Below are 5,095 nucleotides of genomic sequence, written 5' to 3' on the forward strand. Positions count from 1 at the left end.
ATCACAAATGTTAAATCCAAGCCCAAGCTTGGTCACTTATGGCCTGATTCTAAACTTGGGTTTAATATGTAAGTAATAAGTGACTGTTGGAATAATGGCTGGTTTTAAATTATATTAAACTTCTACAAGGCTTGACATAGTTCCTGGCATGCAGAAATCACTCAACTGATCATTTTTTATGATTCATGATCTAAGACATTGCCATTCATTAAGCTGTGATAAGAACCAGCAACAGCTGTGGACAATCTCAGGGACATCAAGATATTGCCTCTTAAAACATCCACATTATGACAGGTCGAAGCCATTGACTAGTCCCTAAAGGATTGGGAATTTGTTGATACTGTTTTACTTCCCACAGTAAATTAAACTGAATACTATGATAATAAGAAGAAAAGTACCGAGATGGGGGCTATTTTATTTTTCTAAGTATCATATATTCTGTAGGACTATGTTCCTAAGCAAGTATTATTTTTCATTTAAAATTTGTTATAAATTAGGGACTACTTCAAACTAGACATTTGAAAAAGAAATGCATAGCAAGAGCAAGGAAATGGCTTAGGAGAGCCAGTCAAAATGGCTGTTTATGTCATTCTTTTATTGCTTGATGCAAATTCCACCTTCTGGTAAGTAATTTTACCAAACTTTTATCTGTCTTGAAGGTTTCAGAAAAAATAAAATTTTCTAACAGACATTATTAAAGAGTGATTTATCCACTTTAAAGAGATAGGTATGTATTACAATTTTTTTTTTAAAAAAATCCCATGGAGGATCTAATATGTTAAGTATATGTTGTGATTATGATACTAGAGTCTTGTTTTGGTGTAATAAGTTGTTTATAAGTTCAAAACATTAGTGATAATTATATAAAACACAATGTTCAATTGATAATTCCATTTTAAGTAAAAATTTCAACTTTGAACAGTTTTCAGATCTGTAATGAAATGTTCTTCCAGAATTATGAAATTACCATATACTTGCTAAAAGCAATGGGCTGAAATATTGTGATCTTATGAAAACTAGCATTTCAAAAGTACACATTTTTCCCCTCGCTCCAAAAATCCAGAAAACCTGTATACTAATGAGTCCACAGTTTCCTCAATAGTTGTTGTCTGTGCACACGTTTGTGATGAACTCAGTACACCACAAATATTCTTTCGAGTCAAAAATATGAAAGTAATTAATTTATTCTCTGATAGTCAAAGAAAATACTTGCTTAGGAACATAGCACAACTTATTCAAATATCTGCCCACTGGTAGACGTACAATGTCCCATAGTATAGAGGATAAAAAGACCTTGTGTACACAGTTAAGACTGGAGAAGCCAGGAAAGTTAAGCTCACAGCTTATCTCTTTAGTGGAATGAGGTGCTTAGCTCTTTTCCTGGAATGCTGGGCAAAAACATAGTTTACAACCCGCTAATCCTTTGTTACCTGTTGAGCCAGGCCCAGCCCATATTTCCCAGAATTTATGTTTTACTTATCCCAGACCCTTTTCTCTTAAAACCTTGAGCATTACTTCCATGCCATAAAACTCACCCTTGTGAAAGATGTCATGTGTACAACATCCCAAGTGACTTTGATGTTTGTTATCTTAGGGCCAGGCCAATCCTGATATCCAGAGGCATTATGTTTACCTCAGTCCATCTCGCTAGACTCCGAATCTTGGCCATTATCTCTGAGTCAACAGTACCCATTCTTGTGAAAGAAGTCAGATGTACTTTGGAAAGAATCTCAATGTAAACATGTTGTTGTGCACTTGGGACTGAGTTCATTGTTTTTAGAAAACTTCTCCCCCCAAATGTGCTGTGCTTAAATATGGCTAGAATAAAATGATCTGGGTCAGACTCTAGAAGTCCTGACCTGGCTCAGCACTGGTTACCAAAATTGGGCTGATCTGAGTTTTGTTATTTTTCTTACCCTGCTAAAATTTCCCTGCCTGCTGTAAAGCACACAGGGATGCTCCTGCAACATACAGTGCTTTGTCTTGATATTATAAATAATGTCCCAGTAAACTTTCTAACGCTAACTAGAGAATATCAATAAAATATATGAATCTCTAATTGATAGAGAAAAAGAAAGAAAAAGAGAGTTGGGCATCTCTTTCCACCAAATATGAGGTAACAATATCTAGATATCCTGTTCACAAATGCTTTCCATGTTTGTTCTTTGCAAGTTATATTTGATTCTTAACATTATTCTATTTATTCTTGAATGTCCATTGGTTCTATTTTGCAATTTCCATATGCCCAATAATATTGTCTATTTTTTTTTAAAAAAATGAGCATATTATTAACCATAATAGTTTTAAAGATAATATCTGATAACCCCAGCTTCAAAATCTTGCCTCTGTTTCTATTGTTTGTGTCCTTGATTTTGGTCATATGGCCCTACTTCCTTCATTCCTGATGATTTGGGGAAGAAAGATCCCAAACATTACATATAAAAAGCTCTAGCGTCTGGATGCTGCTATCTTCTTCAGAGGAAAATAAAGTTCCTAAACAACAGACAGAGTGGAGGTAGTTCACTACTCCAAGCAGTTGGAAACTGTATTGCCAGTTTTTTGCTTATTCATGAAGCATAGCCCTCTTGGAGTTAACATAAACCTCTCGGGGTAAACAACATAAGTTGTTTATGAGAGTCTTGACTATTTGTTCATTCCTGTATGTTTCTTCTGCTTTCCTAGGACTCTGATATCACTAAATAGTTTTGTTTTTGTAGCATTGTATAAGCTTTTTGTAGTGTTGTATCAGATGTTTGCTTTCTTATTTGTTTTGAGACAGAATCTCATTATGGCATACTGAATGGCCTAGAATTTGTGATGTAGATTATGCTGACCTTGAGTCCTGGGGTTAAAAACATGGGCCACCAAGGTACTTTTAGCTTACTTTTTTCCCTTTCATTCTAAATAAACCTGACTTAAAAGTTAACTAATGAAGGATTTACACGCACACACACACACAAACACACACACACACACACAGATACTTTTCAAACTGATTTTTTAAAAAGATTTATTTATTTATTATAAATAAGTACATTGTAGCTGTCTTCAGAGACACCAGAAGAGAATGCAGATCTCATTACTGGTGGTTATGAGCCACCATGTGGTTACTGGGATTTGAACTCAGGACCTTTGGAAGAGCAGTCAGTGCTCTTACCCACTGAGCCATCTCACCAGTCCTCAAACTGATTTTCTTTATACATCTTGTGCACTGATAACATTTAAACAGGCCAGCTCCCAGACTTAGTGGGTACATTATGACTTAAATATCCCAACAACCTTGTGTTGTAGTGGTTTCACTAGGTCTTTCAAAGACACAGTTTTGGGAAATTTAAGCAAATTAATCAAGGTCAAGCAACTGTAAATGAAAGTTTAAGAAATCTGAATTTTGCTGGGCGGGGGTGGCGCACACCTTTAATCCCAGCACTTGGGAGGCAGAGGCAGGCGGATTTCTGAGTTCGAGGCCAGTCTGGTCTACAGAGTGAGTTCCAGGACAGCCAGAGCTATATAGAGAAACCCTGCTTCAAAACAACAACAAAACAAAAAGAAATCTGAATTTTTTTTTATTGCTGTAACTAAAAGCTGGCTTTACATTTATGGTAGTGAAACTAGATGTGAACTGTAGGTTAAACACATATATCTGTTGTAACCAATGCCTGCCTTCTGTAATCTGGAAGAAAGATAAATGATCTTCAATCAAAGGCTAGTGATGAGAATAATTTCTTAATCTTTGGAGCATTTAATACACTGATTAATAATAAAGGTAGATGACATTTTTTCAGGGACCTCAAGGTCCCCTAAAGAAACAGGACCTTCCAGAAACTTGGAAAGTTGGAGAAGAAATAGCTTATTTTTAGGCATGTGTCAGAGGTTTAAGCACTAGCTAAATAAATTAGCACAGGCTAATAGGAACTATTTCTACGCTATTGAAGATATAAAACCACTGGGAGTTTCCTCTAAAATCCACTGAGAGTACTAAAACCCAGCAAGCATTTGAGGTCTTGGCTATACAAGTATCTGAAAAGTGCCAAAACTGCCACAGTATAAGCAACTTAATTCCATCCAGGATGGCCAGACATTCAAAAGTTGTATTGTTCAGGAATTAGTTGCCTATCTTATAAATGATGCACCAGATATTTAACAATGGGACTGGGGATATGGATTAATGAGTAAAGTGCTTCTACGTAAACATGAAGCATCAGGACTTGAGTTCAAACTCTCAGCACAAAGGTAAAAAGCTCTGTGTGGCAGCATCCCTCTATAATCTCAGTGCTGGAATCAGGGATCATGGCAGGACAAGACAGGTAGGTTGTGGGGTTTGCTAGACAGTCAGTCTAGTGAAATTGGTAGGCTCTGGTTCAGTGAGAGACCCTGTCTCAAAAAAGAAATGTTACAGCATGATGGATCATACACAATACTAGTCTTTAGTTTCACACTCATACACACTATACACACACATACACACACACACATACATACACACACATACCATACATGCACACATACCACTTTATTTTAAAAGATAATATAAGCACCTCAATTAGAATCTACTGTGTCATAAATTGTATGTAAGACATACATGTTTCATATAATTTTACAAAACAACATAGTAGTTAAGGCGGAGGGAAAAGGTATTGTCATAGTAGCCCATTTTGAGGGGACAGGTGCCAGGACTCATTTCCAAATTAAAATAATTTTTCAGACTTGTGTTTTCTTAGAGGTTATCAGTTAATGTGGCTATTTAAGACAGGAATATAATTTTACTCGTATACTAAAAAGGTTAACTGTATACAAGATGGAGGCTGGTATTATGTGGTCATTAGATATTCGAGTTATGTAGATGTACCACAATTTCTGTATCCACTCATCTGTTGAGGGACATCTGGATTGTTTCCAGGTTCTGGCTATTATAAATAAGGCTGCTATGAACATGGTGGAGCATGTGTCCTTGTTACATGTTGCAGTATTTTTGGGGTATATGCCCAGGAGTGGTATAGCCTGGTCCTCCAGTAGTACTATGTCCAATTTCTGGAGGAACCGCCAAACTGATTTCCAGAGTGGTTGTATGAGTTTGCAATCCCACCAGCAATGAAGT

The sequence above is a fragment of the Mastomys coucha genome, chromosome X, assembly GCF_008632895.1.
Source record: "Mastomys coucha isolate ucsf_1 chromosome X, UCSF_Mcou_1, whole genome shotgun sequence".
Taxonomy (NCBI): Eukaryota; Metazoa; Chordata; class Mammalia; order Rodentia; family Muridae; genus Mastomys; species Mastomys coucha.